The sequence below is a fragment of the Phocoena sinus genome, chromosome 15 (genome assembly GCF_008692025.1).
Source record: "Phocoena sinus isolate mPhoSin1 chromosome 15, mPhoSin1.pri, whole genome shotgun sequence".
In the NCBI taxonomy this organism is placed as follows: Eukaryota; Metazoa; Chordata; class Mammalia; order Artiodactyla; family Phocoenidae; genus Phocoena; species Phocoena sinus.
In genome coordinates this window covers 32827390-32855087 of record NC_045777.1, presented here as the reverse complement: position 1 = coordinate 32855087, position 27698 = coordinate 32827390, and the positions used below count along the sequence as shown (strand labels likewise).

At 40.0% G+C, this 27698-nt stretch overlaps 1 non-coding gene and 1 pseudogene across 1 annotated transcript; both read left to right on the top strand.

The window, feature by feature from the left end:
• The first annotated feature begins 1428 nt into the window (after window positions 1-1428).
• On the top strand, window positions 1429-26973 carry LOC116740436 (annotated as a pseudogene).
• Window positions 4036-4166, top strand: LOC116741028. The gene has a single exon (XR_004346007.1). It is a non-coding gene; the product is annotated as a small nucleolar RNA SNORA4 (small nucleolar RNA).
• Window positions 26974-27698: the final 725 nt, after the last annotated feature.

Here is a 27698-nt window from a genome sequence, read left to right as displayed (position 1 = left end):
GGGCAGGGCGGGAGGAAAAGAAGTAGATATGATTTGCAAACAGGACAACAGTGACATCTAGTGGGAGCTATGTGGTAAAGCACTTCGACTACCTACCAAGAAACGCTGCAGATAGAAACAAGCACAGAAAGACACAATCATTAAACATTTATTGAGCACCTATTATAGACTAATATCTCCTTAGGCCTAGGCCAACAGCCCACTCATGCACTTTTCCCTCCCCTGGCTCCATCCCACACAATAATGGCCTCATGGGTACACACTTAAGCCAAGTCCCAGATACAGGAACTACTCTTCCCTTTCACAGACTGGCTGATTGAAGATTTAGTGCCAAAGTAAAAAGTCAGGCAGATATGAGATGACCAAACCCAGGCAAGGGATATTTGTCCATGAAAACAAAGAAAAACGTGTGCACTGAAGTAGGTTATAATATTGGAGACCTGGGGTGGAGTCATTCAATTCCCCACAAACTACTTCCATGTTCTCTCCCCCTTGGATCATTCCTGTTGCCTTCCTGCAACAAACCCAAAGTGCCTCAGAGGTAGGAGAAGAAGGGAAGAAGAAGAAGTAAGATGGACAGAATTTGAAAGAAAGTGAGGTCCCGGGGCCACTGCTCAGACCTAGAGGAACACGCACTTGTGGATCCACCCTGCAAAGAAGGGCAGCCCGAGGCACTGCTCAGGGCAGGTTGGAGAAGCAGTGGGACCTGGGTGATCAGAGTGCAATGGCTGAGAAAAAGCCCAGGCAGAAACATGCTTGGGACCAGTTGTGCACAGAATTCCTGAGTCTCAGGTACCCAGTGGAAGCCCTAAAAGGCACTCCTCTAAGCCCCATGGACTTCTCAGCCAGTGGATTGGACAAGGCCAGAGGAGAGCTGAGGGACAGGAGAGGGTTCTTGCCAAGAGTTAAGGGTATCACTGCCCTTACCTGTCCTCCCTTCTCCTGCATTTTCTGATTGTGATGCTTTCATGACTGTAGCAACTCTAGACATTCACAGAGTCCACATGGAAGAGAAGTGAGAGAGATCAACCACATCTCTCTAACAGTACTCTATGGTACAGCACTTATACTGCACTGGACACAGGAATCACCTGGGATCTTGTTAGAATGCAGATTCTGATTCCATGGCTCTGTGGTGGGAAGCAAGAAACTGCATTTCTAGCAACTCCCAGGTGATGCTGATGCTGCTTGTCTGTGGACCACACAGAGTAGCAAGTCAAGAGCAGACATAATTTTTTTCTGCCCAGCATCTCATTATTTTGGAGAACCCATCCCACTCCCATTCCATAAGAATCCTCCTCAGTCCATGTGATTCACTTGAGGCTGGTTCCACCCTCCCAAGAGTGGGCACCTGCTCCCACCAGACTGATGGGAAGCCTTCCCAGGACATTGTCAGAACTTTTCAGCATTTCCAACTGTGCAGTCATAATGGGCATAGTGAAGGTCATCCTTTTCACCAAGTTGAGTCAGCCTGAGAATAACACCATTGCAGAAGAAAACAGAGCCAAGACAAGGTGAGAAAGAGACAGGGCTCTGATGAAATCCCAGGTCCAGCCATGCCTCTTGACATCTCAGTTATGACCAACATACTCCTTTTGTCCTTGAGTTAGTTTCGGATGGTCTCTTCACTTCCTGATTTCACTCTTGAGACTAGTGAAAGATACAGACAGCAGCTGATTTCAAAACAGAGACATTGCTCCCATTTCAAAGGGCCATGCCTTCCAGAAGCCTTCCCCAACCCCTCTTTTTTTAAAAAAAAATTTAGTTATTTATTCATTTTTTAAATTTTTGGCTGTGTTGGTCTTTATTGCTGTATGCGGGTTTTCTCTAGTTGTTGAGAGCAGGGGCTACTCTGTTGCAGTGCACGGGCTTCTCATTGCAGTGGCTTCTCTTGTTGTGGAGCACAGGCTCTAGGTGCATGGGTTTCAGTAGTTGTGGCACACGGGCTTCAGTAGTTGTGGCTCACGGACTCTAGAGCGCAGACTCAGTAATTGTGGTGCATGGGGGATCTTCCCGGACCAGGGCTCAGACCCATGTCCCCTGCATTGACAGGCAGATCCTTAACCACTGTGCCACCAGGGAAACCTCCTGCATTGAAACCCACAGTTCTGAGAGTTCCCTGGTAGCCTAGTCATTAGGATTCCAGGCTTTCGCTGCCACAGCCTGAGTTCGGGAAACTGAGATCCCACAAGCCATGCAGTGTGGTCAAAAAATAAAAAGAAACCCACAGTTCTAACAGCCAAGGGCATCTCATTTAGAACTTTTTATTTACAGTAAAATTTATAATCCCATTTATAAAGCATTTTCCAGTTGCAAAGCCTCTTTCAGATACATAGTCAACACAAAGCTAAACTGCCTGGGTTCAAAGCCCACTTTGCCCCTTCTAAACTGTATGATGTTGGGCCAGTTATTCAGCTTCTTTGTGCTTCCATTTCCTCATCTATAAAATGGGAATAATTACAGTTCTTTACTTAAGGCTGCCATGATGTTTGGTTGGCTAATGTATGTTAAATTCTTAGAACAGTACTCAGCACATGGTAATATCTGTATAAGTGCCTTCTATTACTATTACTAAAGTTATTGTTGTCATTTTATCCCAAAACAACCTCTCAGAGTAGTTAGTACTGTTTTTATCCTTATTCCCATTTTATAGATGAGGAGACTGAAAATGATTGTGTGGCAAATTCATTTAGTGAACAATATTGTTGAGATAATTTCAAATCTTCTGATTCTATATCCCCATCAACAAACAATCTTCCCCAAACTGTAATGTGTGGACTCTTCTAATGCTGTCATATTATTTAGCTATTTTATTACAGTACGTATTTTATGTCTTCTTATTAGCTAAATTGTAATCTCCTTGGTACTAGAAACTCTAATTAATACATATTTAAAATCCCTCAGCAAGGGATGTCCATGGTGGTGCAGTGGTTAAGAATACTCCAGCTGATTGGTTCAAGATGGCAGAGTAGAAGGACGTGCTCTCACTCCCTCTTGTGAGAACACCAGAATCACAACTAACTTCTGAACGATCATCGACAGGAAGACACTGGAACTCACCAGAAAAGATACCCCACATCCAAAGACAAAGGAGAAGCCACAATGAGATGGTAGGAGGGGCGCAATCACAGTAAAATCAACTCCCATAACTGGTAGGTGGGTGACTCACAGACTGGCGAACACTTATACCACAGAAGTCCACCTACTGGAGTGAAGGTTCTGAGCCCCACGTCAGGCTTCCCAACCTGGGCGTCTGGCAACGGGAGGAGGAATTCCTAGAGAATCAGACTTTGAAACCTAGCAGGATTTGATTGAAGGACTTTGGCAAGACTAGGGGAAACAGAGACTCCACTCTTGGAGGGCACACACAAAGTAGTGTGCGTATCAGGACCCAGGGGAAGGAGCAGTAACCCCGGGGGAGACTGAAACAGACCTACCTGCTAGTGTTGGAGGTTCTCCTGCAGAGGTGTTCACCGTGGGGACAAGGACACTGGAAACAGAAGTTCTGGGAAGTACTCCTTGGCATGAGCCCTCCCAGAGTCTGTCATTAGCCCCACCAAAGAGCCCAGGTAGGCTCCAGTGTTGGGTTGCCTCAGGCCAAACAACCAACAGGGCAGGAACCCAGTCCCACCCATCAACAGTCAAGTGGATTAAAGTTTTACTGAGCTCTGCCCACCAGAGTAACAGTCAGCTCTACCCACCACCAGTCCCTCCCATCAAGCCTCTTAGAGAGCCTCATCCACCAGAGGGCAGACAGCAGAAGCAAGAAGAACTACAATCCTGCAGCCTGTGGAACAGAAACCACATTCACAGAAAGACAGACAAGATGAAAAGGCAGAGGGCTATATACTGGATGAAGGAACAATATAAAACCCCAGAAAAACAACTAAATGAAGTGGAGATAGGCAACCTTCCAAAAAAGAATTCAGAATAATGATAGTGAAGATGATCCAGGGCCTCAGAAAAAGAATGGAGGCAAAGATCGAGAAGATGCAAGACATGTTTAACAAAGACCTAGAAGAATTAAAGAACAAACAAACAGAGATGAACAATACAATAACTGAAATGAAAACTACACTGGCTATTTGGGAGAATAAAGAAAAGACCACACTCCACAGTGAGCTATACCACTTAGTATAGTTCATTACTATTTTGTGGCCTACATTACAAAAAAAAAAAAAAAACTACACTGGAAGGAATCAATAGCAGAATAACTGAGGCAGAAGGACGGATAAGTGACCTGGAAGACAGAATGGTGGAATTTACTACTGTGGAACAGACTAAAGAAAAAAGAATGAAAAGAAATGAAGACAGCCTAAGAGACCTCTGGGACAACATTAAATGCAACAATGTTCACAATATAGGGGCCCCAGAAGGAGAAGAGAGAGAGAAAGGACCAGAGAAAATATTTGAACAGAGTATACTTGAAAACTTCCCTAACATGGGAAAGGAAATAGCTACCCAAGTCCAGGAAGCACAGCGAGTCCCATACAGGATAAACCCAAGGAGAAACATGCCAAGACACATAGTAATCAAATTGGCAAAAATTAAAGACAAAGAAAAATTATTGAAAGCAGCAAGGGAAAAATGACAAATAACATACAAGGGAACTCCCATAAGGTTAACAGCTGATTTCTCAGCAGAAACTCTACAAGCCAGAAGGGAGTGGCATGATATACTTAAAGTGATGAAAGGGAAGAACCTACAACCAAGATCACTCTACCCAGCAAGGATCTCATTCAGATTCTATGGGGAAATCAAAAGCTTTACAGACAAGCAAAAGCTAGGAGAATTCAGTACCACAAAACCAGCTCTACAACAAATGCTAAAGGAACTTCTCTAAGTGGGAAAAACAAGAGAAGAAAACGACCTACATAAACAAACCCATAGGGCTTCCCTGGTGGCGCAGTGGTTGAGAGTCTGCCTGCCGATGCAGGGGACACGGGTTCGTGCCCCGGTCCGGGAAGATCCCACATGCCGCGGAGCAGCTAGGCCTGTGAGCCATGGCCGCTGAGCCTGCACGTCTGGAGCCTGTGCTCCACAATGGGAGAGGCCACAACAGTGAGAGGCCCGTGTACTGGGAAAAAAAAAAAAAAAACCATAACAATTAAGAAAATGGTCATAGTAACATACATATTGATAATTACCTTAAACTTAAATGGATTAAATGCTCCCACCAAAAGACGCAGACTTGCTGAATGGATACAAAAACAAGACCCATATATATGCTGTCTACAAGAGACCCACTTCAGATCTAGGGACACATACAGACTGAAAGTGAGGGAATGGAAAAAGATATGCCATGCAAATGGAAATCAAAAGAAAGCTGCAGTAGCAATACTCATATCAGATAAAATAGACTTTAAAATAAAGAATGTTACAAGAGACAAGGAAGAACACTACATAATGATGAAGAGATCGATCCAAGAAGAAGATATAACAGTTATAAATATATAAGCACCCAACATAAGAGCACCTCAATACATAAGGCAACTGCTAACAGCTATAAAAGAGGAAATTGACAGTAACACAATAATACTGGGGGACTTTAACACCCGACTTATACCAATGGACAGATGATCCAAACAGAAAAATAATAAAGAAACACAAGCTTTAAACACAATAGACCAGAGATATTTAATTCATATATATATAGAACATTCCATCTGAAAACAAAAGATTGCATCTTCTTTTCAAGTGCGCATGGAACATTCTCCAGGCTAGATCACATCTTGGGTCAAAAATCAAGCCTCAGTAAGTTTAAGAAAATTGAAATCATATCAAGCATCTCTTCTGACCACAAGGCTATGATATTAGAAATCAATTACAGGGGATAAGTTGTAAAAAACACAAACACATGGAGGCTAAACAATACATTACTAAATAACCAAGAGATCATTGAAGAAATCAAAGAGGAAATCAAAAAATACCTAGAAACAAATGACAATGAAAACATGACAATCCAAAACATATGGGATGCAGCAAAAGCAGTTCTAAGAGGGAAGTTTATAGCTATACAAGCCTACCTCTACCAAGAAACAAGAAAAACCTCAAATAAACAATCTAACCTTACACCTAAAACAACTAGAGAAAGAACAAACAAAACCCAAAGTTACCAGAAGGAAAGAAATCATAAATATCAGAGCAGAAATAAAGTAAATAGAAACAAAGAAAACAATAGCAAAAATCAATAAAAGTAAAAGCTGGTTCTTTGAGAAGATAAACAAAATTGATAAACCATTAGCCAGACTCATCAAGAAAAAGAGAGAAAGGACTCAAATCAATAAAATTAGAAATGAAAAAGGAGAGGTTACAACAGACATAGCAGAAATACAAAGCATCATAAGAGACTACTACAAGCAACTCTATGCCAATAAATTGGACAACCTGGAAAAAATGGACAAATTCTTAGAAAGGTATAACCTTCAAAGACTGAACAAGGAAGAAATAGAAAATATGAACAGACCAATCACAAGCCCTGAAATTGAAACTGTGATTAAAAGTCTTCCAACAAACAAAAGTCCAGGACCAGAAGGATGCACAGGTGAATTCTATCAAACATTTAGAGAAGAGCTAACACCCATCCATCTCAAACTCTTCCAAAAACTTGCAGAGGATGGAACACTCCCAAACTCATTCAATGATGCCACAATCACCCTGATACCAAAACCAGACAAAGATACTACAAAAAAAGAAAATTACATACCAATATCACTGATGAATATAGATACAAAAATCCTCAACAAAATACTAGCAAACTGAATCCAACAACATATTAAAAGAAGCAAAATATTAAAAGAATCATGATCAAGTGGGATTTATCCCAGGGATGCAAGGATTCTTCAATATATTCAAATCAATCAATGTGACACACCATATTAACATATTGAAGAAGAAAAACCTATGATCATCTCAATAGAAGCAGAAAAAGCTTTTGACAAAATTCAACACCCATTTATGATAAAGACTCTCCAGAAAGTGGTCATAGAGGGAACCTACCTAAACTCTCCAGAAAGTGGGCATAGGGGGAACCTACCTCAACATAATAAAGGCCATATATTACAAACCCAGAGCAAACATCATTCTCAATAGTGAAAAACTGAAGCCATTTCCTCCAAGATCAGGAACAAGACAAGGATGTCCACTCTCACCACTATTATTCAACATAACTTTGGAAGTCCTAGCCACGGAAATCAGAGAAGAAAAAGAAATAAAAGGAATACAAATTGGAAAAGAAGAAGTAAAACTGTCACTGTTTGCAGATGACATGATACCATACATTGAGAATCCTAAAGATGCCACCAGAAAACTACTAGAGCTAATCAATGAATTTGGTAAAGTAGCAGGATACAAAATTAATGGACAGAAATCTCTTGCATTCCTATACACTAATGATGAAAAATCAGAAAGAGAAATTAAGAACACATTCTCATTTACACTGCAACAAAAAGAATAAAATACCTAGGAATAAACCTACCTAGGGAGACAAAACAACTGTATGCAGAAAACTATAAGACACTGATGAAAGAAATTAAAGATGATACCAACAGATGGAGAGATATACTATGTTCTTGGATTGGAAGAATCAATATTGTGAAAATGACTATACTACCCAAAGCAATCTACAGATTCAATGCAATCCCTATCAAATTACCAGTGGCATTTTTTACAGAACTAGAACAAAAAAATCTTAAAACTTGTATGGAGACACAAAAGACCCTGAATAGCCAAAGCAGTCTTGAGGGGAAAAAAACGGAGCTGGAGGAATTAGACTCCCTGACTTCAGACTACACTACAGAGCTACAGTAACCAAGATAATATGGTTCTGGCACAAAAACAGAAACATAGATAGATGGAACATATAGAAAGCCCAGAGATAAACCCACACACCTATGGTCAACTAATCTATGACAAAGGAGGCAAGGATATACAATGGAGAAAAGACAATCTCTCCAATAAGTGGTGCTGGGAAAACTGGACAGCTACATGTAAAAGGATAAAATTAGAACACTCCTTAACATCAAATACAAAAATAAACTCAAAATGGATTAGAGACCTAAATGTAAAACCAGACACTGCAAAACTCTTAGAGGAAAACATAGGAAGAACACTCTTTGACATAAATCACAGCAAGACCTTTTTTGATCCACCTGCTAGAGTAATGGAAATAAAAACAAAAAATTAAACAAATGGCACCTAATGAAACTTAAAAGCTTTTACACAACAAAGGAAACTATAAAAAAGATGAAAAGGCAACCCTCAGAATGGGGGAAAATATTTGCAAATGAATCAATGGACAAAGGATTAATCTCCAAAATATATAAACAGTTCATGTAGCTCAATATTAAACAAACAAACAACCCAATCCAAAAATGGGCTGAAGACCTAAATAGACATTTCACCAAGGAAGACATACAGATGGCCAAGAGGCACATGAAAAGCTGATCAACATCATTAATTATTAGAGAAATGAAAATCAAAACTACAATTGAGGTATCACCTCACACCAGTTAGAATGGGCATCATCAGAAAATCTACAAACAGCAAATGCTGGAGAGGGTGTAGATATAAGGGAAGCCTCTTGCACTGTTGGTGGGAATGTAAATTGATACAGCCACTCTGGAGAACAGTATGAAGGTTCCTTAAAAAACTAAAAATAGAATTACCATATGACTCAGCAATCCCACTCCTGGGCATATACCCAGAGAAAACCATAATTCAAAGAGACACCTACACCCCAATGTTCATTGCAGCACTATTTATAACAGCCAGGTCATGGAAGCAACCTAAATGCCCATCAACAGACAAATGCATAAAGAAGATGTGGTACATATATACAATGGAGTATTACTCAGCCATAAAAAACGGATGAAATTGGGTCATTTGTAGAAAAGTGGATGGATCTAGAGGCTGTCATACAGAATGAAGTCAGAAAGAGAAAAACAAATATCGTATATTAACGCATATATGTGGAACCTAGAAAAATGGTACAGATGAACCTGTTTTCAGGGCAGAAATGGAGACACAGATGTAGAGAACAAACATATGGACACCAAGAGGGGGAAGTGGCATGGGGGAGGGGGGAGTGGGTGTGATGATTTGGGACATTGAGATTGACATGTTTACACTGATGTGTATAAAACTGATGACTAATAAGAACCTGCTGTATAAAAAAATAAATTAAAAAAATATGGACCTAACTATATATATATATATACATATATATATGTGTGTGTGTGTGTGTGTGTGTGTGTGTGTGTGTGTGTAAAAGAATCCTACTGCCAAAGCAGTGGACATGGGTTCGAGCCCTGGTCCCAGAAGATCCCTCATGCCGTGGAGCAACTCAGCCCCTGCTGCATAACTACTGAGCCTCCATGCCAGATCTACTGAAGCCCATGCACCTAGAGCCTCTGCTCTGCAACAAGAGAAGCCACCGCCATGAGAAGCCTGTGGACCGCACTGAAGACAAGCCCCCACTCACCGCAACTAGAGAAAGCCCATGAACAGCAACAAAGACACAATGCAGCCAAAACTAAATAAATAAATTTATTTTTTTTAAAAAGTCCCTCTGCAAGTAGCATAGTAGGGCCAGGTAGTAAACAAATATCCATTGACTAATAATATTTAATGGGAAAAAAATACATTAATACATAATGTATTATACATTAATCCTTTAGATGGTAGAGGCAGTTTATAAAACTATATATATGAACCTTATTATTGTCAAAAATATTTTTCTGTATATTTTTCTATATAGAGACAGAAAAAAATGACTAAAGAAACTTACATCCAAATATTAACAAGTTTATCATTTCTGGATAGTGGCTTATGGATAACATTTTGTGTGTTTCTGGGATTTTAACTAATAGACTTCCAGAGTTATATGCACCCCAATGTTCATAGCGGCATTATTTATAATAACCAACGTATGGAAGCAACCTAAGTGTCCATCAACAGATAATGCATAAAGAAGATGTGGTATATATACACAGTGGAATACTACTCAACCATAAAAAAATTCATTTGCAGCAACATGGATGGACCTGGACAGTATTATGCTAAGTGAAAAATGTCAGACAGAGAAAGACAAATATACTGTATGTTTTCACTAATATGTGGAATCTAAAAAAATTTTAATGGATGAATATAACAGACTGACAGATATAGAGAACAAACTAGTGTTTACCAGTGGGGAGAGGGGCAAGATTGGAGTAGGGGATTAAGTACAAACTACTATGTATAAAATAAATAAGTTACCAGGATGTATTATACATCACAAAGAATATAGCCATTATTTTATAATAACTATAAATGGAGTGTAACCTCTAAAAACTGAATCACTGTGCTGTACACCTGAAACTAACATAATATTGTAAATCAACTATACTTTAGTAAAAATAAATAAATGAAATTATAAAGAGACTTCCAAAGACTCAGCAGCTGGCAGGTGTGATGTGCTATGTTCTCTCACTTCCATCCTCCCCACTGCTACCTGATCACCTCAATTGGAAATAGACGGAGGGAACCTTCTCAAACCTAGAATCTCCACTTGTTAATGTCCCTGGTGTGACCATCTGTCTCAAGTTCTCCCAGCTGGGGCCCAAGCAGCTGGACTGAAGGCACCACTTACCAGCGGTGCCATAAAATTCCCTCTTATTGCCCTTTGGTGTCTCCTCAGTAAAGGACTGTCAGAGGAACATAGGAACAGCTTGGCTTTCATTCAGGAACTCTCCCAAAAAGAGTGTGGAAGAACTCAGGTGATCCTTTGAGGAAGAGAGAGTGAGGTTCCCCGTGGGGCTCTCCATTCTACATCTTCTACCACTGATGTGCATCTTAGAATCAAGAAAAATGCATTTTAAAAAGCATTATAACGTATGTTGAAAATATACTGAAATAAGTTTTTTGTCTGAGTCCTGCCAAGCTTCACAATGCTGAGAATGATTTTCCTAGCATTTATTTTTGCTCTTTGGGAGTCCTTAAAGTGCAATCATCTTTGAATTGTCTATTCTGAATTCTTTTGTCTATATTTCCTCTCAGTTTCCTGGGATGTTTTTTTTATCTCTACAATGGAGACAGAACAGCTACAGAAATCTGTAAAAATATTACTTAAGGTCGTCCCTAATTTCTTTTTGTTTAAGTATTGTCTTTTTTTTTTTAAGTATTGTCCTTAAATATTTCAAAGGGTCTCTGAGGTGGAGTGTCTGAAGGCCAGCACCAACAAGGTGCTCTGGGTGACCATGACAGCCTTCACCAAGTGACCCTGCTCAGAACGAAGCATCCTCCTTTCTCTCACAGGAGCCAGTCGTTTTTCTTCTGTGGACTTCTGATTTTCTGCAGTTTGCACTTCCCACACTATAATTGGCTTTTGTTTTATGAAATGGTGGGTGGCTTTTTCTTTTGTGTATGTATGCAGGATTCTGCTGGCCTTCCTCTTTCTGCCATACTGACATTCCATTCCTTGTGGCCATCCTCACTGTTGCCTGTTTGGGTTCTGGTGTGCTTTGACTGTCAGAGTACCTCCAGGCTCCTCACATGCACATCTTTTGGATTACCTCAGGTTGAGTTTTTCCACATGTGCATGTACATCTAGCATTCTGCCTGCAATTCAGACAGAAGTCACAAAAAGGCCTTTAAGTCACCAAAGGTAAATATCTGTATCTGTTAGTATATTTTATACATAGACCTCAGTTGAGATGTATACTTAGCAAAATTATTTTTAAACTGAAATACACAGTAAATAATATAAAATGCCCCTTGGCTCTTGCTTCCCATGTAACTCTATTGTATTATTACGCTTGTTATAATTTTAACTATTAAATCATAAAAGTCCAATTGTTTCATATAGCCAGTTTGGGATGAGCTCCCATTGTAGTTATGCTGCATATAGTTTGAATTATATGGAAATTGTTCCTTCTTCTGGCCACCCCTGCCCATCTTAGTATTTTGCAAGGTTTAATTAGTTGTATACCTGGTACCCTTTACTTGCTACAGTTATTATAATTTGATGGTACCCTTTACTTGCTACAGTTATTATAATTTGATGGCAAAATAGACCTCTCATCATTGAAGGAGAGAGAAAAGATGTGTGTCTAATTGGTCCCAAGATTTTTTGAGCTGTGCCATTCATGGTACTCTTTGCCTATGCATCTCCTTTCAGGAATTTTTTTTGGTCTTACTATTTTTATCATTTCTATAGAGAAGAGGCTTGTGACCAGTATGAATCTTGAGTACAGTTTTATCTTTTCGTGTCCACAAGTAAATTAATGTCTGCTCTTAAATAAATATCTACTTACACTTTCTTGGGGGAAAAAATCAAATGTCAGTACTAGCAAATGTTGCATGTAAATCGTTAGCAGGTAATGACTACAACTCAGATAATTAAGAATTCTGTAACAGAAAGCTCTGCTATGTTTTAATTTTTATATGCAATTATGATAATTAGCATATTGTAAGAATATAAAACTTTGCTTTGTAAAGTTTATTTTTACTATTTCTTTATCACTGTTTATCGTATCACCATTGGTTTCGTAATGTAAATACTATATATTGAGCAAATTAAATGTCAAATTTTTTTATTACCATAGTTCATGTTACTAGTGGGGCTTTCAGGTGTTTAGAGCTTTTTTTGGTTAACATTCAGTGCAAAAGTTATAGATGTTGTATAATGCTAGAGTTGAATTTTAAGGGATTTCCTAATATGTATACTATCTTTTTATCTGAAGTAATAAATAAACTATGATCTTGAAAGTGCCGGAATCAGAAAAAAAATATTTCAAAGGGTCAAAACTCAGGAAATTACAGAGTAAATATTTGTTCTTTTTATCATTTAGCACATATTTGTTTGGTGCCTTCTCTGTGACAAGTCCTGGGAAAAAGTGATGAATTAAAATATACACTCTTCTTGCCCTCCAGGAGCTTAGAATCTAGTGGACTTCAATCTCACTCACCTCAGGAAGTGATGTTCCTTTTCTCCAATCCAGTCATCTGCCTACGCTATATGCTCTGTAAATTTTCCAAAATCAAAGTTTTCCATACACACTAAACAGAGAAAGGTACAAGAGGAAAAGGAATTACGACAAAAGGAGAAGTTGCCTCACATATTGTCTTCCTAGTTATTGGTTTAACATCTACCTTTACAACAATATTGCAAACTCCATGAGGGCAGAGACCATATCTTCTTATTCATTGCTTTATCTCCACCACCTAGAACATTGTCTGAAATGGAGGAGGCACTCAACAAATACTGATTGATTTATTGAATGAATGACTGAATAAATGAACAAACTGAAGAACATTGCCTAACGGGGAATTCCCTGGCAGTCCAGTGGTTAAGACTCGGTGCCTTCACTGCCATGGGCCTGGGTTCACTCCCTGGCCAGGGAACTAAGCTCCCACAAGGTGTGCAGTGTGACCAAAAAATGAAAAAAAGAAAAAAAAAGAATATTGCCTGACAAACGTAGGTGCTCATTTATGGATAATTAGATGAACAGGTGGTAGAGTAGATGAGTGGATAAACATATAGGTCAGTTAACAGTGATGAGAAGGGTGCGTAGGTCAAGGAGTGGATGGATGGGTGGGTAAACAGATAAATTGTTTATTGTTTGGTGCATACGTGGGTGGGTGATTTTAAAAATGGAAAATTTCACTATAGTTATCAAGATCCTTGTGATAATGTTCAATTTGTAAAGAGGTTTGAATTTGCTCCAGTCAGGAAGAACTCACAGAAACACCACCAGGGTTTGGAGCAACCCAAGGAAGTGGCCTGAACATTCCTAAATCACTCCTCCACCCCCACCCCAGGTCATGAGGCTCCAGCAGCACTCACGGGTTCATACCAGGTACATATCCTTATTTTGCTGCCCTCACCCATTCTCCCTACTGCTGGCAACAGCATCTATTTACTCATTGAAGAACTGCCCACCCTTCCAAATATGATCTCATGAGTGTGCACATTACATAAGCTGGGCTACTCAGATGTTTGCTCCCTGGAGTTTGAACCTGGAGCAGAAAAACATTGTATTTGTTTCCTAGGGCTGCCATAACAAAGTACCACAAACTGAATGGCTTAAAACAACAGAAATTTTTTGTCTCACAATTCTGGAGGGTAGAATTTTGAAATCAAGTTGTTGACAGGGCCATGCTTTCTCTGAAATCTGTAGGGGAGAATCCATCCTTGCCTCTTCTATCTTCTGGTGTTTGCTGGCAATCCTTGGCATTCCTTGTGTTTTAGATGTGTCACTCCAATCTCTGCCTCCATTGTCAATGGCCATCTTCTCCCCACATGTCTCTGTCACTTCTCCTCTAATAAGGGGACCAGACATATTGGATTGGCCACACTACTCCAGTATGACCTCGTCTTAACTTGAGTACATCTGCAAAGACCCTACTTCCCAATAAGATCACATTTGAAGGTATTGGGTGCTAGGACTTCAACATATATTTTGGCAGGATACAATTCAACCCCTAACAGACACAAAGCCTGAAACCATACGGAGCCCATTCATCTGAAGAGAGAAGCCTAAAGGGACTCCCTAGATCCATGATCTGCCATGGTTTCTGTGCTTTCCAAAGTCTAATGGGGAGCTTTTCCCTGATTCTGTGAACTATACCTACCTAACCATATCTTTCAATTTTATTTGTTTACCCTTTTAAGACAGAATTGGTTTATGTTGCCTACAACCAAAATATCCTAACAGCTAGATGTAGTCTTCCAAGACAAATGGATTGAGTGTGGTGCACACACACACACACACCTACACACACACACACAATCAGTCATCTCTCCCATCTCTCTGCCCCTTTGACCTCGATGAGTGAGATTGGCAAGAAGAGGCCAAAGGTTCCTTTGTCAACTCAAATGAAAACAAAAGACCTTTTATTTAAGGAGGGTGCCTCTCTCCCTCTGTATTTTAGTTCAAGAAGTTTGAATGGTTCACCATCTGGATTATGTGGAATCCTTGCCTAAACTTATCACAGGGATATTGTGAAAACTAAGTAGGTGGAAGAGATTTGATAGCAAAACATGACCTACGAAGTGTTATGCAATAGTGAAGGCCATATCTTTAATTGACGAGTATAGAGAGTAAACTTTAGATCCAGAAGACCCCTGTTAATAGTTAATCTCTTGCCCTGCTTTATTTTCCTTTGTAAACACTTTTATTACCTGAAATTGTTTTATTTGTATTTATTTATTTACTCACCTATAGTCGGTCTTCTCCACTAGAAGACAAGTCCCACAAAGGTGGGGCTTGGTTTCACTGGCTTCAGTCTCCACAGTGCCTGAAGGAGTGAGTGAGTGAACAAATGAATGACTGAAAGAAGCTGCATTGTCAGGACTGAAGACAAATTACTTAACTTGAGTTTTTGTTATTTGTTAGATTATCACAGGAATTAAGATAAACAAAGATTAGTTATTCACAATGTAGTTTTGAGACCAGTGGCATCAGCAACATCTGGGAGTTTGCTGGAATGCAGGTTCTCAGGCCCCAACTCAGACCCACTGAGTCAAAATTTGCATCTTACCAAGATACCCAAATGGAGGGGGGTGTTCTGAAGATGGCGGAAGAGTAAGACGCGGAGATCACCTTCCTCCCCACAGATACACCAGAAACACATCTACATGTGGAACAACTCCTACAGAACACCTGCTGAATGCTGGCAGTAGACCTCAGACCTCCCAAAAGGCAAGAAACTCCCCACGTACCTGGGTAGGGCAAAAGAAAAAAAGAAAAAACAGAGACAAAAGAATAGGGATGGGACCTGCACCAGTGGGAGGAAGCTGTGAAGGAGGAAAGGTTTCCACACACTAGGAAGCCCCTTCGCAGGCGGAGACTGCGGGTGGCGGAGGGGGAACTTCGGAGCCGCGGAGGAGAGCACAGCAACAGGGGTGCGGAGGGAAAAGCGGGGAGATTCCCTCACAGAGGATCGGTGCCGACCGGCACTCACCAGCCCGAGAGGCTTGTCTGCTCGCCCACCAGGGCAGGCGGGGCTGCGAGCTGAGGCTCGGGCTTTGGTCGGAGCGCAGGGAGAGGACTGGGGTTGGCAGCGTGAACACAGCCTGAAAGGGTTAGTGCACCACGGCTAGCCGGGAGGGAGTCCGGGAAAAGGTCTGGAGCTGCCGAAGAGGCAAGAGACTTTTTCTTCCCTCTTTGTTTCCTGGTGCGCGAGGAGAGAGGATTAAGAGTGCTGCTTAAAGGAACGCCAGAAACGGGCACAACCCGTGGCTAAAAGCACGAACCCCAGAGATGGGCACGAGCCGTGGCAAAAAGCGCGGACCTCAGAGATGGGCGGGAGATGCCAAGGCTGCTGCTGCTGCCACCAAGGGGCCTGTGTGCGAGCACAGGTCACTATCCACACCCCTCTTCCGGGGAGCCTGTGCTGCCTGCCACTGCCAGGTTCCCGGGATCCAGGGACAACTTATCCGGGAGAACACACGGCGGGCCTCGGGCTGGTGCAATGTCATGCCGGCCTCTGCCGCCGCAGGCTCGACCCGCAATCCGTGCCCCTCCCTCCCCCCGGCCTGAGTGAGCCAGAGCCCACGAATCAGCGGCTCCTATAACCCCTTCATGTCTGAGCAAAAAACAGACGCCCTCCAGCGACCTACACGCAGAGGCGGGGCTAAATTCAAAGCTGAGCCCCTGGGAGCTGTGAGAACAAAGAAGAGAAAGGGAAATCACTCCCAGCAGCCTCAGAAGCAGCGGATTAAATCTCGACAATCAACTTGATGTACCCTGCATCTGTGGATACATGAATAGACATGAATAGACAATGAATCATCCCAAATTGAGGAGGTGGACTTTGAAAGCAAGATTTATGATTTTTTCCCCTTTTCCTCTTTTTGTGAGTGTGTATGTGTATGCTTCTGTGTGAGATTTTGTCTGTATAGTTTTACTTCCACCATTTGTCCTAGGATTCTATCTGTCCGTTTTTTTTTAATTTTTTTTCTTAATAGTTAATTTTAATAACTTTATTTCATTTTACTTTATCTTCTTTCTTTCTTTCCTTCCTTCCCTCCTTTAGACAACGAATCATCCCAAATTGAGGAGATGGACTTTGAGAGCAAGATTTATGATTTTTTTCCCTTTTTCCTCTTTTTCTGAGTGTGTATGTGTATGTTTCTGTGTGAGATTTTGTCTGTATAGTTTTGCTTCCACCATTTGTCCTAAGGTTCTATCTGTCCGGTTTTTTTTTAAATTTTTTTCTTAATAATTATTTTTTAATTTAATAACTTTATTATATTTTAATTTATTTTATTTTACTTTATATTTTTTCCTTCCTTCCCTTCTTCCTTCCTTCCTTCCTTCCTCCCACCAATCCTCCCTCCCTCCTTTCTTTCTTTCTTTCCTTCTTTCCTTCTTTTCTTCGTTTCTTCCTTCCTTCCTTCCCTCCTTTCTTTATTCCTTTCGTTCTTTCTTCCTACTTCTACTAATTATTTCTCTCTACTTTTTCTCCCTTTTATTCTGAGCCATGTGGATGAAAGGCTCTTGGTGCTGCAACCACGAGTCAGTGCTGTGCCGCTGAGGTGGGAGAGTCAACTTCAGGACACTGGTCAACAAGAGACCTCCCAGCTCCACATAATATCAAAAGGTGAAAATCTCCCAGAGATCTCCATCTCAACACCAGCACCCAGCTTCACTCAACGACCAGCAAGATACAGTGCTGGACACCCTATGCCAAACAACTAGCAAAACAGGAACACAACCCCACCCATTAGCAGAGAGGTGGCATATCATCATAATAAGTCCACAGACACCTCAAAACACACCCCCAGACATGGACTTGCCCACCAGAGAGACAAGATCCAGCCTCATCCACCAGAACACAGACACTAGTCCCCTCCACCAGGAAGCCTACACAAGCCACTGAACCAACCTTAGTCACTGGGGACAGACACCAAGAACAACGGAAACTACAAACGTGCAGCCTGCAAAAAGGAAACCCCAAACACAGTAAGATAAGCAAAATGAGAAGACAGAAAATCACACAGCAGATGAAGGAGCAAGACAAAAACGCACCAGACCTAACAAATGAAGAGGAAATAGGCAGTCTACCTGAAAAAGAATTCAGAATAATCAAAGTAAAGAGGATCCAAAATCTTGGAAATACAATAGACAAATTGAAAAAACATTTAACAAGAACCTAGAACTAAAGATGAAACAAACAATGATGAACAACACAATAAATGAAATGAAAAATACTCTAGATGGGATCAATAGCAGAATAACTGAGGCAGAAGAACAGATAAGTGACCTGGAAGATAAAATAGTGGAAATAACTACTGCAGAGCAGAATAAAGAAAAAAGAATGAAAAGAACAGAGGACACTCTCAGAGACCTCTGGGACAACATTAAACGCACCAGCATTCGAATTATAAGGGTTCCAGAAGAAGAAGAGAAAAAGAAAGGGACTGAGAAAATATTTGAAGAGATTATAGTTGAAAACATCCCTAATATGGGAAAAGAAATAGTTAATCAAGTTCAGGAAGCACAGAGAGTCCCATACAGGATAAATCCAAGGAGAAATATGCCAAGACACATAGTAATCAAACTGTCAAAAATTAAATACAAAGAAAGCAGATTAAAAGCAGCAAGGGAAAAACAAAAAATAACACACAAGGGAATCCCCATAAGATTAACAGCTGATGTCTCAGCAGAAACTCTGCAAGCCAGAAGGGAGTGGCAGGACATACTGAAAGTGATGAAGGAGAAAAACCTGCAAACAACATTACTCTACCCAGCAAGGATCTCATTCAGATTTGATGGAGAAATTAAAACCTTTACAGACAAGCAAAAGCTAAGAGAGTTCAGCACCACCAAACCAGCTTTACAACAAATGCTAAAGGAACTTCTCAAGGCAAGAAACACAAGAGAAGGAAAAGACCTACAATAACGAACTCAAAACAATGTAGAAAATGGGAATAGAAGCACACATATTGATAATTACCTTAAATGTAAATAGACTAAATGCTCCCACCAAAATACCCAGACTGGCTGAATGGATACAAAAATAAGACCCATATATATGCTGTCTACAAGAGACCCACTTCAGACCTAGAGACACATACAGACTGAAAGTAAGGGGATGGAAAAAGATATTCCATGCAAATGGAGACCAAAAGAAAGCTGGAGTAGCAATTCTCATATCAGACAAAATAGACTTTAAAATAAAGCCTATTACAAGAGACAAAAAACGACAGTACATAATGATCAAGGGATTGATCCACAAAGAAGATATAACAATTGTAAATATTTATGCACCCAACATAGGAGCACCTCAATACATAAGGCAAATACTAAGAGCCATAAAAGGGGAAATCGGCAGTAACACATTCATAGTAGGGAACTTTAACACCCCACTTTCACCAATGGGCAGATGATCCAAAGTGAAAATAAATAAGGAAACACCAGCTTTGAATGATACATTAAACAAGATGAACTTCATTGATATCTATAGGACATTCTATCCTAAAACAACAGAATACATATTTTTCTCAAGTGCTCATGGAACATCCTCCAGGATAGATCATATCTTGGGTCACAAATCAAGCCTTGGAAAATTTAAGAAAATTGAAATTGTATCAAGTATCTTTTATGACAACAATGCCATAAGACTAGATATCTATTACAGGAAAATATCTGTAAAAAATACAAACACATGGAGGCTAAACAATACACTACTTAATAACGAAGTGATCACAGAAGAAATCAAAGAGGAAACAAAAATATACCTAGAAACAAATGACAATGGAGACACGATGACCCATAACCTATGGGATGCAGCAAAAACAGTTCTAAGAGGGAAGTTTATAGCAATACAAGCCCACCTTAAGAAACAGGAAACATCTCAAATAAACAACCTCACCTTGCACCTAAAGCAATTAAAGAAAGAAGAACAAAAATAACCCAAAGTTAGCAAAAAGAAAGAAATGGTAAAAATCAGATCAGAAATAAATGAAAAAGAAATGAAGGAAACGATAACAAAGATCAATAAAATAAAAAGCTGGTTCTTTGAGAAGATAAACAAAATAGACAAACGATTAGCCAGACTCATCAAGAAAAAAAGGGAGAAGACTCAAATCAATAGAATTAGAAATGAGAAAGGAGAAGTAACAAGAGACACTGCAAAAATACAAAAGCTCATGAGAGATTACTACAAGCAACTCTACGGCAATAAAATGGACAACCTGGAAGAAATGGACAAATTCTTAGATATGCACAACCTGCCAAGACTGAATCAGGAAAATAGAAAATATGAACAGACCAATCACAAGCACTGAAATTGAAACTGTGATTAAAAATCTTCCAACAAACAAAAGCCCAGGACCAAATGGCTTCACAGTCGAGTTCTATCAAACATTTAGAGAAGAGCTAACACCTATCCTTCTCAAACTCTTCCAAAATATAGCAGAGGGAGGAACACTCCCAAATTCCTTCTATGAGGCCACCATCACCTTGATACCAAAACCAGACAAGGATGTCACAAAGAAAGAAAACTACAGGCCAATATCACTGATGAACATAGATGCAAAAATCCTCAACAAGATACTAGAAAACAGAATCCAACAGCACATTAAAAGGATCATACACCATGATCAAGTGGGGTTTGTTCCAGGAATGCAAGGATTCTTCAATATACGCAAATCAATCAATGTGATAAACCATATTAACAAATTGAAGGAGAAAAACCATATGATCATCTCAATAGATGCAGAGAAAGCTTTTGACAAAATTCAACACCATTTATGATAAAAACCCTGCAGAAAGTACGCATAGAGGGAACTTTCCTCAACATAATAAAGGCCATATATGACAAACCCAGAGACAACATCATCATCAATGGTGAAAAACTGAAAGCATTTCCACTAAGATCAGGAACAAGACAAGGTTGCCCACTCTCACCAGTCTTATTCAATACAGTTTTATAAGTATTAGCCACAGCAATCAGAGAAGAAAAGGAAATAAAAGGAATCCAAATCAGATAAGAAGAAGTAAAGCTGTCACTGTTTGCAGATGACATGATACTATACATAGAGAATACTAAAGATGCTACCAGAAAACTACTAGAGCTAATCAATGAATTTGGTAAAGTTGCAGGACACAAAATTAATGCACAGAAAACTCTGGCATTCCTACACACTAATGATGAAAAATCTGAAAGTGAAATCAAAAAAACACTCCCGTTTACCACTGCAACAAAAATAATAAAATATCTAGGAATAAACCTACCTAAGGAGACAAAAGACCTGTATGCAAAAAATTATAAGACACTGTTGAAAGAAATTAAAGATGATACAAATAGATAGAGAGATAAACCATGTTCTTGGATTGGAAGAATCAACATTGTGAAAATGACTCTACTACCCAAAGCAATCTACAGATTCAATGCAATCCCTATCAAACTACCACTGGCATTTTTCACAGAACTAGAACAAAAACTTTCACAATTTGTATGGAAACACAAAAGACCCCGAATAGCCAAATTAATCTTGAGAACGAAAAACGAAGATGGAGGAATCAGGCTCCCTGACTTCAGACTATACTACAAAGCTACAGTAATCAAGACAATATGGTACTGGCAGAAAAACAGAAAGATAGATCAACGGAACAGCATAGAAAGCCCAGAGATAAACCCACGCACATATGGTCACCTTATCTTTGAAAAATGTGGCAGGAATGTACAGTAGAGAAAGGACAGCCTCTTTAATAAGTGGTGCTGGGAAAACTGGACACGTACATGTAAAAGTATGAGATAAGATCACTCCCTAACACCATACACAAAAATAAGCTCAAAATGGGTTAAAGACGTAAATGAGAGTATCAAACTCTTAGAGGAAAACATAGGCAGAACACTCTATGACATAAATCACAGCAAGATCCTTTTTTACCCACCTTCTAGGGAAATGGAAATAAAAACAAAAATAAACAAATGGGACCTAATGAAACTTCAAAGCTTTTGCACAGCAAAGGAAACCATAAACAAGACCAAAAGACAACCCTCAGAATGGGAGAAAATATTTACAAATGAAGCAACTGACAAAGGGTTAATTTCCAAAGCTTACAAGCAGCTCATGCAGCTCAATAACAAAAAAACAAACAACCCAATCCAAAAATGGGCAGAAGATCTACATAGACATTTCTCCAAAGAAGATATACAGACTGCCAACAAACACATGAAAGAATGGTCAACATCATTAATCATTAGGGAAATGCAAATCAAAACTACAATGAGATATCATCTCACACCAGTCAGAATGGCCATCATCAAAAAATCTAGAAAGAATAAATGCTGGAGAGGGTGTGGAGAAAAGGGAACACTCCTGCACTGCTGGTGGGAATGTGAATTGGTTCAGCCACTATGGAGAACAGTATGGAGGTTCCTTAAAAAACTACAAATAGAACTCCCATATGACCCAGCAATCCCACTACTGGGCATATACCCTGAGTAAACCATAATTCAAAAAGAGTCATGTACCAAAATGTTCATTGCAGCTCTGTTTACGATAGCCAGGAGATGGAAACAACCTAAGTGCCCATCATTGGATGAATGGATAAAGAAGATATGGCACATATATACAATGGAATATTTCTCAGCTATAAAAAGAAATGAAATTGAGCTATTTTTAATGAGGTAGATAGACCTAGAGTCTGTCCTACAGAGTGAAGTAAGTCAGAAAGAGAAAGACAAATACCGTATGCTTACACATATATATGAAATTTAAGAAAAAAAAATGTCATGAAGAACCTAGGTGTAAGACAGGAATAAAGACACAGACCTACTGAAGAACGGACTTGAGGATATGGGGAGGGGGAAGGGTGAGCTGTGACAAAGCGAGAGAGAGGCATGAACATATATACACTACAAAACGTAAGGTAGATAGCTAGTGGGAAGCAGCCGCATAGCACAGAGGTATCAGCTCGGTGCTTTGTGACCGCCTTGAGGAGTGGGATAGGGAGGGTAGGAGGGAGGAAGATGCAAGAGGGAAGTGATATGGGAACATATGTATATGTATAACTGATCCACTTTGTTATAAAGCAGAAACTAACACACCATTGTAAAGCAATTATACCCCAATAAAGGTGTTTAAAAAAAAAAGATACCCAAATGATTTATCTGCACAGTATAGTTTGAGAAGCCTTGAATATGAAAGGTACATGAAACTGTTCATTTATTAAGGTAAATGAAACTGTAAAATAATAAACACATACATTATCATTATTATATTGTTGCCATATGTCCCTTGCTGTTTCAGTTGAGTGTCAAAGGCAGGTATCCCAAGGGCCTAGTAGAGCACAATATTTCATACAGGACAGTGATAGTAACAATGCATAATAATCTTAGAGGAGCTCTGATATATTTCTGGAGAGAATATTCTGGCAAAAAATATTTGCAATCATACCAAAACCCTTTAAATTTTTACATACATGAACAAAAATTTAACAAGATGTCAAGCATAGTCTTAAATTGGGGGAAAATGGAGACAATTTGAAACAGTAGATTTAATGGTTTAAAATAAATTATGTTTATCCAAACAGTAGAAAGCTTGCAATCATGTTAAGTATTGTATAAATATATGTATTATTAATACAATAACTAAGCAAGACTCATGCAGCATAATTTTTTAAAACTATTTTATTTGTTTCCAATTCTACCTGTTGACGTGAGAAAGGGTATTTATATTTCGCTCCTTGGATGAAAATCAGGGCAACTTTTATAAAACACTTGGACACTCTTAGATCATGAAAAGTGCTCCCAACATCAGTGATCCTTTTAAAAAAAAAACTCACTTTGGTAAGAGATAGTCCAGTTCCAAGTAAAAATTTAAATGTCAATCTTCATTCAAGGTTAAAATTTCTCCTTCCTCCACCTGTGCTTCCCACAGCTTCACCACCTACAGTGCTAGTTCTTAAAGGATGGCTAGGAATTATACACAAAGAAAGGGTCAGGGAAGGCAGTACAGATGGAAGGAACAGTCTAAACAAAATGAGAAGCAACAAAAAGCACACCTTCCTTGGTGGACTCTAAGGAAACCATCCTGCCAAAATGAAGTCCTCATAAATGGCAATAAGCTCTCAGAAGCTGCCAGAAATTCAACCTATCAAAACTAAGTAGAATTTGAAAGTTGCAAAAGTAATACTGCATGTGTGTGCCAATAGTATTGTGAGCTGTTGAGAGCATTGGTGTGAGAGTTAACCAGGTATAAGTTCAAATCCCAAGTTTGCCACTTAGTAGCTGGATAACCTTGAGCAAATTGCTTAAGCTCCCTAAGCTTCAGTTTCCTCATCTGTAAAATGTCCCCTTAGGTTGTGAGGATTAAGTAACGTAATGCATACAAAGAACTAGACACTGTGCCTGGGATACAGATAGTGCTCAACAAAAGGCTAAATGTTGCCTTCATGACTCAGGAAACTGCAAGCTTGAACTTACCCTTCCCAGTGGTCAAGGATTGGAAACATCTTTCATTTGCAATTCCTACTGAGAAGTTGAGGTTTCCATCTGCCCCTGCCCTGTTCCCAAGAACCACCCTCTTCCCAGAAAAATGCAAGAGAGATATTCATTGTGGCCCTGGAAGCCACAGGGCAAGACCCAGTCTCAAACTGGGATCAGAAAAAGAGAGACATTTCTTTCAAGTAAGTACTTAGAGAAGACAAATTTTTAGAGACCAGTGAGACTGGAGTCCAGAGAGCCCTTCCAGAAAGCGCTGCCTTTTCTAAAATAATCTCAGGATATTCTTGAGATGCTGGAGGTCAGGGAAGTGAAACCCAATAATGATGGATTACATTTTCCACCAGCCTGGATGAAGGGGAGAAGAAGTCATGGAAGAAAGAGTGGTTTAAAATATTTTTGAAAAATTATTCATTTTAAATTTGTTAACAAATTAAAATTTATACTTGATTAAAAGCAACATCCCATAACTCACTCCTTGCCATCCAGTGTCCTGTTCCCAGAGGCAACTATTTCTAATTCTTTTAGCTCTTTCTCCTGGGTGTCAAGTCCATATCTCTATACAGTGGAGCCTCACTACTCGATGGTTCCATATTTGTGAATTTGTCTACTAGCTAAAATTTATTTGTAACTCCAAAATTAATACTCAAGGTGCTTTTGTGGTAGACAACAAAAAATTTGAGTCATCTCTAACATGCTTGTGCCCAGGTGAGGTAGAGCAAGGCAATAGTCTGCCTTTTTGTTTCAGCTCTCACACAGATGTCTTCAAAAATAATCAATAAAAAATCTATAATAGGAAAATAAAAGAGTTTTATTTGACCCAAATTAAGGACTATGGTCAGGGAGACAGCCTCTCAGATTAATCTGAGGAACTGCTCTGGAGAAGCATGGTTTTCAGCACAGTTGTACATCTTGTCAGAACAAAGAACATCAAACAAGTCAGGGACACCATCCTTTCAAGGTTTCAAAAATAAACAGATCAGCACATACACAGCAAGTCAGTATGTCCTTGACACCTAGGAAGGCAGTCTTATCACTGAAGGAATACCAGCATTGGCATCACAGGAAGAGAGGCATTTAATCTTTATTGTTAATGTGGACATTCTTTACTTCTAGTCAATGTACTCTTTTCTTTAATGATTAAAGCAGATGTACAATGTATGTTTGATAGACCACAAACAGGCTGTTTAGGTTAACATAAAATTTAAGTCAAATCATGTACAATCCAGAAACCAGACGTTCCCATACCTCAATATGTGAAAATTTCCTTCCATTATTTCTCCCTTCTGATTGCAAATCTTTCAATAGAAAGCACTGAGGATCACAATATTTGTCGCTCAATGCCAGGGTAGTTGCTGCCTGCCCTGGGTCCATCATGTCCCTCAGTGTTAGGCTTCCGTTTTTGTTGTTTATACATGTAAAGAGATTTGTCTAAGAGGGAGGTGGCCCATCGTTCAAGCAGAGTGCCTTCACTGAGCAGGGCTGCAGCAGAGCAGAGACTGAGTGCAGCTGGAACCAAGTGGAGCACAGCCCCAGCATGTGGCGGAGATACTGACCCTGCCCGGCCCTGCCCCTGAGGCAGACCTGGCAAGGGGGAAGATTGTCAGGTGCTCTCCATTCAGAGCCATGTCATCTGTGGCTACATGGGCAATCAGGCGGTCACACTCCCACTACACGTTTTGGGGTTCAAGATTGATGTAGTGAACTCTGTCCAGTTTTTAAACCACACAGGCTACTCACACTGGAATGGCCAAGTGCTGAACTCAGATGAGCTCCACGAGCTGTATGACGGGCTGGAGCTGAACAACATGAACAAGTATAACTATGTGCTCACAGGTTACATGAAAGACAAGTTCTTCCTGGCCATGGTGGTGGACACCAGGAAGGAGCTGAAGCAGCAGAACTCCAGGCTCTTGGTCATGTGCGTCCCCGTGATGGGAGACAAGTGGAACAGAGAAGTTTCCATCTACCTCCCTGAGGACCTTCTTCTGGTTTACAGAGAGAAGGTCATGCCAGTTGCAGACATCATAACCCCCAACAAATTTGAGGTTGAGTTGCTGAGCGGCAGAAAGATCCACAGCCAAGAAGAAGACTTAGCAGTGAGTGATGGACGTGCTGCATTTAATGGGCCTTGACACAGTGGTCATCACCAGCTTAGACCTGCTATCCCCAAGGGGCATTAACTACCTGATCATGCCAGGGAGCCAGATGACCCAGACCCCTGATGGCACTGTGATGATGCAGAGCATCCTCATGGAGATGTGCAAGGTGGACACAGTCTCCATAGGCACCGGGGACCTGTTCACTGCTGTGCTCTTGGCATGGATGCACAAGCAACTCAACAGTCTCAAGGTGGCCTGTGAAAATACTGTGTCGGCCATGCACCATGTTCTGCAGCAGACCATCAAGTGTGCAAAAGCCAAGGCTGTGGAAGGACTGAAGCCCAGCCCAGCCCAGCTGTAGCTGAGGACTGTCCAGAGCAAGAAGGACATCCAGAACCCAGAGATCATCATCCAGACCATAGTGCTGTGAGAGCTGTGTGAACCTACCTCCTTAACACCCAGCGTTAGGTGTCTCCATTTCCATCCTTGTGAAAAATGTAACGTCTGCCTTAGAGCTGTGACCAAAATTTGACATTTTTTTCATTCATGAGGAAAAAAAAAAAAAAGAAAAGATTTGCCTAGTTATCCACTTGGGGGGTGGGAGGGAGGGGGTGTCTAATCAGACATAGTGAACAAGCACAGACGTATGCTAATGGGGAAACATTTTATAGGCTATACATTTTATCAATTATGTTGAATTGTCACATAAACATTGTTACACCTGCTTTTTTTTAAATTTTATTTTGTTTATATTTTTATACAGCAGGTTCTTATTAGTCATCAGTTTTATACACATCAGTGTATACATTTCAATCCCAATCACCCAATTCATCACACCCCCACCCCTGCTGCTTTCCCCCCTTGTGTCCATACGTTTGTTCTCTACGTCTGTGTCTCAATTTCTGCCCTGCAAACTGGTTCATCTGTACCATTTTTCTAAGTTCCACATATATGTGTTAATATACGATATTTGTTTTTCTCTTTCTGACTTACTTCACTCTGTATGACAGTCTCTAGATCCATCCACGTCTCAAAAAATGACCCAATTTCATTCCTTTTTATGGCTGAGTAATATTCCATTGTATATATGTACCACATCTTCTTTATCCATTTGTCTGTCAATGGGCATTTAGGTTGCTTCCATGACCTGGCTAT